Raw genomic sequence first — 12,783 nt, forward strand, 5'->3', positions numbered from 1 at the left:
TGTAAGATATTAACCCTTTAACATATAAAATGAAGACACTACACTCTCTGCACACTTTCTTCAGGGTTGTTTTTATTTGTGTGATATGGTATTTTTTAAGAAACACAGTGACTTTTTAGTTTTATGCTACAAAATATTTAATTTTTCTGTACACAATCTTTTCTAAAGTATTGTACTTGGAAAGTGCTTCCTTATCTAGAAGACATTATATTGGGTTCAGTGTGTTTCCTTAGTATTTACTTCACCTAGAACTAATTTTTACTTATGGCATTAGATAAGATTATTACTAGAATTTGGCCCTGCTAAATGAAATAATATAGTTGTGTGTGCGCACACACACACACACACACACACACACACACACACACAGTATGATTTCACTTATGGGTGACTGTCTAAAGTAGTCAAATTCAAAAGTGGAATGGTGGTTACCAGGACTGAGGAGGGAAGAAGGAAAAGGGAGCTGTTAATTAGGTATGGAGTTTCAGATTGCAAGAAGAAAAAGTTCCAGAAATCCATTTCACAACAATGTGAATATTCTTAAAACTACTGAACTGGACCTTTTAAACTGGTTAAGATGGTCAAATAAAAAAAAAAAAGGATAAAAGTTACGCTCCATTTCTTCTCTTGCTGTATTTTCCACAAATCTAGGGCTAAACTATCTTTTTTAAAATAGTCTTTTCTCTTCATTACTATCACCTGTCTAAAGGTCAGCCAACAATTTCTAAGACATGTTTGAGATAAGAATTTTCCAATAAGGATACTGAGAGCTTAAAATTTCATCCACTTTAAGTGTACATTTCACTGACTTTAGTACATTCATGAAGCATAACCATCACCACAGTCCAGTTTTAAAATATTTCCAATACCTAAAAAGATCCCACAAGCCCTATTCCAGTCAATCACCATCCCTCTATCTGCATCCCTACACCCCTACAACAGGGAGAAGGAAATGGCAACCCACTCTATTATTCTTGCCTGGGAAATCCCACGGACAGAGGAGTCTGGTGGGCTACAGTCCATGGGGTAGCAGGAGTCGGACACAACTTAGTGACTGAACCACCCCTACAACAACTGACCTGCTTTCTGTCATTATGGATTGATTTGTATTTTTAAAAGCTCAATATAAATGGAGTGATATATTATAGATACTTTCATACCTGGCTTATTTCACTAAGTATACTTATTTTGTGATTTATTCATCTTTCTAGCATATCAACAGTTCATTTCTACTGCTGAGTAAGCATCCTATCATATGAATATATCACAGTTTATCCATTCTTTTGTTATTGATGGACACCTAAATTTTTCTCACTTTTGGCTATTATAAATAAATGCATGTACTTCATTGTATACATGTGATTTCATTTTTCTTGGGTAAATTCTTAGGAATGCAATTTCTAAATACTATCATAAATTTATGTTTAGCTTTTTAATGAAGTACCAAATTGTTTTCCTAAGAGACTGTTCAACTTCACCTCCTTGCCAGGAAAATGAGGGCTTCAGTTTGTCTACATCTTTGCCATGAATTATTATTGTCTCTTTTTTATAACTGTTCTAGTGCATATATAGTAGTATCTTATTGTGGTTTAATTTTCATTTCTACAATAACTAATGATGTTGAGCATTTCTTCAAATGCTTATTAGCCATTGTGCCAAAATATCAATTCAGATCTTTCATTCATGTTTAACTTGGACTTTTGTGTTGGATTATAAAAGCTCTTTATATACTCATTTTCTTAATGGTGTCTTATGAAGCTCTGTCATTTTAAGATGGTACCGAAGAATTTATTTGCAGGGCAGCAATGGAGAAACAGACATAGAGAACAGACTTACAGACATGGGGAGAAGGGAAGAGAGGGTAGGATGTATGGAGAGAGTAACATGGAAACTTACATTACCATATGCACAACAGATAGCCAATGGAAACTTGCTGTACGTCTCAGGAAACTCAAACAGGGGCTCGGTATCAACCCAGAGGGGTGGGATGGGGATGGAGATGGGAGGGAGGTTTAAGAGGGAGGGGATATATGTATACCTATAGCTAATTTATGTTGAGGTTTGACAGAAAACAACAAAATTCTGTAAAGCAGTTATCCTTCAATTAAAAAATAAACAAAATTAAAAAGAAAAGAAGTCTTTCATTTTGATGAAACGCCAAGTCAGCAATTTATTTAATGGATCACATTTTTAGTGACTGTTTAAACAAACCTCTGCATAACCAAAGGTGACTGAGAATTTGTATGTTTCTTTAGCAATTGTGTAATTTAGCTCTTAACATTTATGTCTGTGATCCATTTTGTTAATCTCTGCGTCTGACATGATATAAAAGGTCTAAATTCACCTTCTGAGCAGGTAGATCTATAATTGTCCCAACATCATTTGATGAAAGGACTAAAATAATTCTATTTTGATACCTAGTACATTCAGGTTTTCTTAATTATTCTTCAGGATTATAAATCAAAGGGAGAGAAAAACTCCTGAGATTTGGACTGGAATGGTGGCATTAGACATCACTTTAAAATCGCTGATATCTCTAAAACATATATACTTCCATCCAAGATCCTATCTTGACATCTACCAATATCATAATTATAAACCCCTAAAACAACAGAGAATACGGTTTGATTATAAATGTAATTCTATAAAGTTACATAATTTTCTTCAGAGAAGCCAAATGTACTCACATTGAGATTATTCTTAGACACTGTATTCTCTTTGCTGATTTTGTAAACATGTTACCTTTTTCTCATTGTATTTTCTACTAGTATGTTGGTATTCCATTGATAGTTATATTCAATTTTATCCAGTTTTGACAGAACGCTTGCTTACCACATGATAACAAATGGCTCAACGTTTTTCTCAGTGTGGAGTTTACGCAGCCTACATTCCTTCACCTGAGGCACCATTTCTAGACCTAGAATTTCATCTGTAATATAGCTGTGTCGTCAAATATCTGCACTACTTCAAAAGCTGGCCAGTATTTGGAGGAGGTTACAAGTCCATGATTAGATATATAACATATTCTCTGATACTGATACTCCAAAGAGGATAACAAAGCAAGCACTAGTAAATCATAGAGACAATGAAAGATGTTATGATTGGAGAAATAGTTATTTTAAAAATATTCCATAACATTTCTATTTTGGAATACTTGTAAATTGTTCTATCCACTAAATAGAAAAAAAAATTAAGATTTGAAAACTATGAGATGTGCAAAATTTTAAAGTAGTTTCTAAGTCCTAAAGACTATACACATAGACATGTTCAGGTCAAATGTTTTTTTGTTTCTGGTTTGCTTGTTTTGTTTTACATTTGGAAAACCAGGAGATGCCTTCTCTCTCTTTGTTTTTTAATTGTTTTCAATTTATTTATTTAGCTGCACCAGGTCTTAGATGCGGCATGCAGGATCCTTTATTTGCAACATGTGGGATGTAGTTCCCTGACCAGGGATCAAACCCAGGCCCCCTGCATTGCGAGGGCAGAGTCTTATACCAACTGGACCACCACGGAAGTCCCTAACTGTATTTTTAACATCATAAATATCTTATACACAGAGAACAACAAAATGGCGGCACTTAAGTGTCTACTTAATATTCTCAATTCAATTTCCAAAATACTTTTCTAATTCTTCATAATCTCATACATGATACAGATTAAGACAAAAGCTCCCAGCAATCATATATTTAGAACTAAAAGTATTATATATAAAAATAAAACACCATGGACTAAAAAAAAAAACTCCCTTATTTTAAACTATCAAGTAGACATTACCATTTTACATGGAGAAAAGCTACATCTGCATATCAACTTTATTGGTGTTCCCTCCATGGTATGTATATATGAAATTTCTTTACAAGCCTGTAAAGAAATCACCTAACATTGTTGTTCAGTCACTAAGTTGTGTCCCACTCTTTGCGACCCCATGGACTACAGCCTGACAGGTAATATTAAACACCTTTCACACAGTTAAGCAAAGTGAAATATCAGATCCAATGATAAATGATACAAAGCTAGCTTTGCTACTGTATTAAAATTCAATTTGTATCATTTTTTATGAATATAGAGGTTGTATAACTAAAAGTTATATAAGTAAATCATTTAGGCACTGCTCCTCTATTTGCTTAAATGTAATTTTTCCAAAAAGAACCTTTATAAGCATTACTTGAACACACTACACAAAAATCATGCAACTAAATAACATCACAATTAGGCAAGATTTGGGTATCTTTAGAATGACTATTATTTAAAACAAAATTTAAAGGAAATATCCCTGAAATTATGAAGTTAACCCTAAGAAAGCTTTAAAAAAATCAACAGGTCACTTCTTATTGAACCAATTTCATTTTTATGTTGTCTTTTACACATAGAAATATTAAATGACAAGAAATTTTAGTTTAACTAAAAGTGATGGGACTGCAGGTGATTTAGCTGTTTAAGTTTACTTATTTTATTTGTATTTCATGAGAAAAATAAAATGTAACAACCTGGATAGTGTAACACTGGTAACAAAAACAATGGTTGCTCTCACAGACTTCTTCAAGAATCCCTCCATATCACTTGTTATTTTCATTTCCCTGTGTCTTAAGTCTGGTATGATGCCAATAACAAGAAGAGCTTCCAATTTGTGAGCATATACTCTGTCCCATGTTTAATATTCTACGTTGTCTAGCTCCATAAGAACCTGAAACTTAGAAAGTTTAAATGACTTGTCAAACAAACATAAGCAACACTTGGAATTAACACCTAATTCCAAATCTGAACTCAGACTCTTTATATAAAATATATCATCATGTAACACATACTCAACAAGCTGATGCTTGTTACTATCAAAAGAATCTTCCTGTTACAGTTGCCATTGCTACTGCTCCTGTCTTTTGTAGTCACAAAGTTACTTAAGTTTTAATAGCTTTGACTCTTCTTCTTAGGGAGCTTTTGTTGGGTATCTATTCAAAATAATGAAAACATATACATACACAAAGAATCTGTACCCAAATGTTCACAAATAGTATTATTTACAATAGTCAGATACTAGAAACAATTAAATGTCCACCACCTGACAAATGGTAAACAAAATGTGGCTTATCAATACAATGGCACATTATAAAGGAACTAAGTAATAAATTGAATAGAAGTAAACAAAAACAAAGTGGAACTAATTACTGATATCTGCTACAACACAGATGAACCTCAAAAACACTAAGGGAAGTGAAAGAAGCCAGATACAAAAGATCACATATAGTATTATGAAATGTCCTGAAAAAGCAAGGCTATAGAGACAGCAGCAGATTAGAGGTTGTATGAGGAAGTAAGTGTAGGACAGAGACTAACTGTAAACAGGTAGGTGGGGTCTTTTGAGATTAATGGAAATGTTCTAAAACTGTACTGTGGCAATGGCTTTAAGTCTCCTTAGTCACTGAACTGTATACTCAATAAGGATAAATTTTATGACAGGTAAACTATACCTCAATAAAGCTGATAAAAAATCTACAAAACATTCCCTGCAAGATCAAAATTACATTTCAGTAAATGAAAAGACATTCCATACTCTGGAATAGGAACACTCAAAATCTTAAAGATGTCAGTTCACTCTAATTTAGCCTACAAATACAATTCCAAAAAATATATCGTCATGTGTCTCCCCACTACCACCATCCTCAAATAAAAAGTTTACTATACGTTCACTTGGAGGAAAAAACAGGAGAAAATAATCAGGAAACTATGAAAGAGTCTATAATTAAAACTGTGCTTCTAGTGCATGGACAGACAGACTGACCAATGGAATAGTAGGAAAGCTCCATAAATAGATCCAAATGCTTATCGAAATTTGACATACGACAAAGGTGACATCTCAAGTCAGTAGGAGAAAGAACATTTTAAACGGTTTGGTTTGGGACAGTTGGATAGTCACGTGAAAAAAAAGGATCCATTCTTCACACTGTAAACATCAAATAGATCTGCACTTTGTAAGGGGGGAAAAAAAAGGTAAACAATACAGGGGCCAGAGGGAAATGGGTTAGTTCCCTTATAAACCTGGAGTGGGAAAAACTTTACTAATTACGATCAAAAACACAGAAACAGTAACAGTCAATAAATGTGACTAATCCAAAACAATTTTTGACACTGCAGAGTCAAAAACTAAAGAAAATTTTGAGGAAAATGTGTGATACAGAATACATCTCTCTAATATATATATAAAAAACTTCTAAAAATGGATGGAATAATAACCAATTTTCTGAGAGAAAAACAGGCAAATGAAGTGACTGATCTCAAGAAAAGAAATGCAAATAATTTTAAATACACAAAGACACACAAACATTACTCATTAAAAAATGTAAATTAAAATACACTGATATACTACTTTTCCCCTATCAAATGGACCAAAAAATTAAAATCTGATAACAGATGCTGCTGGAAAGGCTTTGGGGAAATAGGCACTTTCATACAACGATGATGAATCCAAAATGGTTACAATCTTCACAGAGAAATTTGGCCATATTTTAAAAATAACATACTCTTTTGTCTTTGACCCAATAATTCCCTCCTAGAATTCTATCCCAAAGATACAATGGCATAAACTATCAAATGACATATACAAAAAGCTATTCATTGCAAGCTGATTCATAATAGCAAAAGTGTGTAAAATGTTCATCAATAGGAGACTGGTTGAACAAATTAGGATATAACTATACAACAAGCACTGTGGACCTGTGGAAAAAATAAAAGAGGAATGAAAAGGAATGAACAGAGGAATGAAAGCCTACATATCATATCCATTTTTTTATTCCTCTATTATATCTCTATACTCTAACAATTGAATATATTGTTAAGTGAAAAAAAGAGCTATGTTGTGAGTAAGGGGAGGATGTGTATATGTAAACATATATACACACACATATATATATATTTGCTAATCTTTTTGAAGAGAAAAATGGAACAAACGAAGACAAAAATAGTGTGAAATGACTATTAGCGAGAAAAAGACAGGAAGAGAGGGCAGAGATGGAAAACTAGACCTCAGTGAATGCATCTTATTTAAAAGTTTTGATTTTGTTCAGCCGCTAAGTTTGACTCTCTGCGACCCCAAGGACTGCAGCATGCCAGGCTTCCCTGTCCTTTACTATCTCCCAGAGTTTGCTCAAACTCATGTCCATTGAGTCAGTGATACCATCCAACCATCTCATCCTCTGTCACCCTCTTCTCTTGTCCTCAATCTTTCCCAGCATCGGGGTCTTTTCCAATGAGTTGGCTCTTCACATCAGGTAGCTTCAGCATCAGTCCTTTCAATGAATATTCAGGGTTGATTTCCTTTAGGATTGACTGGTTTGATCTCCCTACTGTTCAAGGGACGCTCAAGAGTCTTCTCCAACACCACAATGCCAAAGCATCAATTCTTCAGCGCTCAGCCTTCTTTATGGTCCAGTTCTCACATCCATACCTGATTACTGGAAAAACTACAGCTTTTACTATATGGACCTTTTTCAGCTAAGAGATGTCTCTGCTTTTTAATGCCCTGTCTTGGTCTGTCATAGCTTTGCTTCCAAGGAGCAATCGTCTTTTAATTTTGTGGCTGCCGTCACTGTCTGCAGTGATTTTGACTTCAGAACCAGGTATGTGCTTCAAAGAATTAAAAAGCAAAACTAAAAATTTTTACAAATCCTTTAAAAGAAAAAAACAAAACCTTGCAGCAACCATGAAACAAATGATCCTAAATGCATACTAAATTGGTGGCATAACCACACAGAAAACCAGCCAAGGGCAACAAAGAAACACACAGAAAAAAATTTTGTATTATATTCAACAGAATTATTGTTAGTAATAATTTTAAGTATTTTCATTTAAATTCATATATGAATGTTTACTTCTGTGTATTTATAGTTTGTATAGAATAAAAGTGAATATTGTTAAGAATCAAGATTTTCAATGTAAGAGTAAACAGATCAAAAAGTAAAACACAAGTTTACATAAAAACCCTAATCCTAAATTTTCAGTGGAAATAGTCACGTGAATTAATGATTTATCTTTCTATAATCTTTACAAACCACATCCATTAAGAAAGATGAAAAGCAGTGATAACCCAATAGAAAAATGAGCAGTTTTGTTCCCAGTGTATAACTTCTAAATATCATTTCTCAATAAAAAGCAATCAGGAGTACTTGGAATGACTAGTTCCAGGTTTGGGACAGGAAATGAAAAGGATGAATCTGGACTATCTTGTGAAATCAGAGAGTAAGGAAATTATCAAAGTTTACTTGAGTGGTATCAGAAGGACACAGACCAACTTGAAAATGCTCCCACTGGTCAAAGATGAAACTATGTGAACATCAAAAAGAATAAGAAGACTGCAATACATCAACTATGCCAAAATCCATGATCTCAAAACGGTACCTGAAAATGAAAAATCTCTTTAAATATTGCTAGAGTTTATTCTGAAAAAATAGCAAATGAAGGTTAAGATTCAAGCATTTGTCTTACCTTTCCTGTATGACCTATATTTCAGAGTAACCGATTAGTTGATGTAGAGAAAATTCTTCCTTTTAAGAGAACTCAGTTAATAAATGTAACAGAATGACAGAATTAGGAAGTCAGCATTTTAGAACCCTTAATGAAATAATGTATCTAGATAAGATCATCAAAGCTGCTAAAAGTATTTTATGAAATGTTGATGGGAAATTTTATGGTGGAAGGATCAGGATGACACAATCTAAACCCATCAATTTTAACATGTGATACAACAGAAAGTGCACAGCATCACCAAGGAAATGTTGCTAAACTGAACCTGAATCTAATCAAGCTTTTAGATCTACCAATCTGTAGGAAATATGTAGTATATAAAACAAATTAAATGGTATGATGTCAGAAACTGTTCTGAAATTCTCCATTAAAAAAAAAAGTGAGAGGTAAGAGATGAAATAAGAATGGCAGAATGTTGAAAACTGAAGTTAGATTCTGAATATGTAGGAGTTCATTGTATACTTACATACTTTTATATTAAAAGTGTGAAAATTCCCATATAAAAATTATAAAATAACAAAAACTGTTATTTTTAGAAAAGAAATATTCATGAATTTAGATATAATTCATAGTGTAAGGACTTTACCATTCCAAGGGTTGAGCATCTTTACAAGCTGAGTACACTTGTAAATCCCTTAAGTCAATACAGTATGGAGTACAGTCACAAAATATGAACATACACCTGTTGGATACATTTTTAAAAGCTGTAAATAAAGTGTACACCTATGAGATATAAAACAAAACAAAACAAAAAACCTACGAAAAAGGGATTTTCCAATCATAATATAAGGAAAAAAGGTATATGTAGTTTGGGATAAAATTTCCAGTACAGCATCACTCATGGAGTCAGCAAGTGCTATATCTTACACAAAGATGAGAAAATATGATCTTGAAAACTGTCCAACTTAAAATGTGGTTCTAACAATTACCAAGTCACTGGTACCTAAGGTGCCTGTGTGAGTAATAATAATAATAATTATTATTATAATAATTCCTATTATAAGGAAATATGGGTACTGACATGCAATATTTCTAAATTGATATTTATTCAACATTTTATATATGCAAATAAATTAGTAGTGATTTAGTCTTAAGACTAAAACTACTACTTTAGGTATGCTACTGCTTTAATTATAGACCTAAATGTATATATTTCAAGAGATTCAAAACTTTTTTCTCCTCAGTAGGCAAGTGGGACTGACATATTCTAGCTCTCTTATTTGGGGACATACATGGTATTTACATTTCCTTCAAGTCTAGAGGAAATAGAATCTATAAATATTTAATTTAAAGTTAGTAAAATAAGGAGATCCTCAAAAGCACAATTAATTGGGAGAAACCAAAGCCTATAGTATTATATAATAAAAATTTAAACAGCAGTTCAGAGAAGGCACACTGAATAATAGCTCTCTAAAACTTAGGGCCACTAAGTTACTTTAAAATATATGAAGTTCTTGGCAAATACTGAGAACAAAACAGGATGTATAAATTCTCTACCCAATTGGCAACGGGAGATAACTCAATGTCCAACAACTCAAGTTGTGTATCATTTTGGTTTTCTATGCTTCAATAGAGAGCTCTAATAAATTTAAAAGACAATAATGATAAAGCAAAAGGCAAATAGGGATTATACAGAAATCTGCTGACTACATATGAACTAATTTGTTATACAATATAAAGTACTGACTTAAATAACTCATTCTTGGTAATCTGGCAAAACCCCTTAATTATCTACAACAGTTTTGCCTTAAGAGAGTTTGAAGGTTAAACAAAAGACTTAACATGTAAAACATTGTTTCCATCAGTTCACTACAGTAATAATCAATAAGCTCTGATGAACGGCATTATGAAAAAGTTGTCCCAGTACTCCAGATAATGCCCATCCACATTACAAATCATATTACCTAAGTTCAGTAGATAAATCCTCCCCAAATCGTTTACACACACTAAAACACACTAGACCTAGAGTCAAAAAGCCAGGACTAAAAATACATCTAGAAGAAAATCCTACCTCAAAGAATCTAAAGAATCCAATTTTTTGAGAGCACTAAAAATTTTTGACAATACACCATTCGCTGTTCACCTGAAACTATCATAACATTGTTAATCGGCTATACCCCAATACAAAATAAAAAGTTAGAAAATAAAGATTAATAAAAAATACAATAAAGTGGAAAAAAGAAAAAAATGTTTGACAATACAGCTAAGTCCTATCAATATTTAACTCTTCTGTATATAAATTATTCTAAAATGGTTTTCTAAATGCTTCCCTATGATATGAAGATGATAATGACAGAATCTACCTCCAAAGAGTGGAAGGATTAAATGAGAAGACATATAAAGCACTTAAAACATTACTGTGCACGCATGCTAAGTTGCTTCAATCATGTCCAACTCTGTGATCCTATGGACTATAGCCCACTAGGCTCCTCTGTCCATGGGATTCTCCAGGCAAAAATACTGGAGTATGTTGCCATACCCTTCTCCAGGGGATCTTCCTGACCCAGGGATCAAATCCACACCTCTTATATCTCCAATACTGCCGGCAGGTTCTTTGCCACTAGCACCACCTGGGAAGCCCAGAACATTACCAGCACAGAGTAAATACCCAACAAATACTAGGTGTGTTTTAAATTTTTATTTACTTATTTGGACTAGTGAAGTCACTCAGTCGTGTCCGACTCTTTGCAACCCCGTGGACTGTAGCCCACCAGGATCCTCTGTCCATGGGATTAATTCACTGTTACACATGGGCTTCCTCTAGTAGCGGCAAGTAGGGGCTTCTCTTTGTTGCAGTGCACAGGCTTCTTGTGGCAGTGGCTTCTCTTGCTGCGGAGAGCGGGCTCTGGGCCCTGGGTTTCAGTAGCTGTGGCTTGCAGGCTCAGTAGTTGTGGATCACAGGCTTAGCTGCCCCATGGCATGTGGGATCTTACTGGACCAGGGATTGAACTCGTGTCCCCTGCATTGGCAGGCAGAATCCCAACCATGGGACTACCAGAAGTCCCCAATACTAGGTATTTTTACTATCATGATATCCTCCACTGTTGGGGAGTGAAGAACTTGAGGCAAACTCCTTGGAGGGCATCCTGGCAACAACGGCTACCAAATTTTAAAGTGCATACACCCTGTGATATACTTTTCAAATTATTCCTTAAGATATGCTTACTTAGACATGTAAAACATGCATGCAGAATGCTGAATACTGATGACTAGCAAATATCAACAAAAATAAGTTGATTAAATAAACTGTGGAACACGTATACAAAGAGAATACTATGTAGCTTTTTTTAAAAAAAAAATGAAGTAACTATACATACTGATATTTTTAAAACCCACATTACTTATCTTTATTTATATGTACTTCCACATTTTTTGAAGGAAGTAAGAAACTGCTGATTACTTTTGGGTAGCAAGACTGGAACCTAAGAAGAGGTAAACTTACTTTTTACTTTATACTTTCTTGGAACTTTTAAAATTTCACACCAAATGAATATTATTAAAAACTAATATAAAATAAAATTCTCGTCTAGAAACGAGAAAACATCAGGATTACTTGGCTTCAACTTTTGGATCTGTGTTTTCAGAGACAAACCATTAAGGGTAATGTTTGAAAATAATGAAATTCTTACAAGAAAGTTTAAAAACCCACATGCTACAACAGTACTAAACAAGATTTTTAAATGAATTAGAGTTTGAATTTATCTTGAGTATTTGAAGGTATACGAACTCCTTTCTTCCTAGATAAAGACACTGATCCAGACCTACATTTACTCTCCTCTTATGCTTCCTTACAAATACCAGTTCCTTGGAACTTCTGCTTTACATAACCAACCATGCTGTCTCATTAATTTCAAGCAGACACTAGATTATGTTACTCCTACTCCCCAAACTAGTCCTCACATTCCAATTACCTGAGAAAATGTAAAATGTGACATTTAAGCAAGACAATTCCTATCATCACTTCCCTCTTTCTCAAGAAACTTCAAGGAATGGCTGCTGTAACCTTCTTTCAAGGGATCTCAATGAACTTTTTTAAAAACAAGTATTTGGGTAGGTTTTAAAAAATAACGAACTAACCATAGCTAAGACTAAAATTAAGAACAAAGTTGCTGATTTCAGTGTTCTGGCAAGGATAGAAAAATAAACATAGAAGAGGAAAGGGAGTCTTTCAAAAAAGGAAGGGACCCATATAGAAGGAGAGAAGGGGGAGAAATGGTCATCTGCAGAGAAGGCTAGCAGGCTTTGCTCTCAACAGGAAGACACCAGGCA

General features: G+C 33.8%; 1 protein-coding gene across 12 annotated transcripts in view; it reads right to left on the reverse strand.

Moving 5' to 3' along the window:
- RNF111 (ring finger protein 111) overlaps positions 1 to 12,783 on the reverse strand; it is an 86,043-nt gene that overhangs the window by 38,738 nt on the left and 34,522 nt on the right. The gene's annotated exons all lie outside the window — the stretch shown is intronic.

The sequence above is a fragment of the Ovis canadensis genome, chromosome 7 (assembly GCF_042477335.2).
Source record: "Ovis canadensis isolate MfBH-ARS-UI-01 breed Bighorn chromosome 7, ARS-UI_OviCan_v2, whole genome shotgun sequence".
NCBI classification, from domain to species: domain Eukaryota; kingdom Metazoa; phylum Chordata; class Mammalia; order Artiodactyla; family Bovidae; genus Ovis; species Ovis canadensis.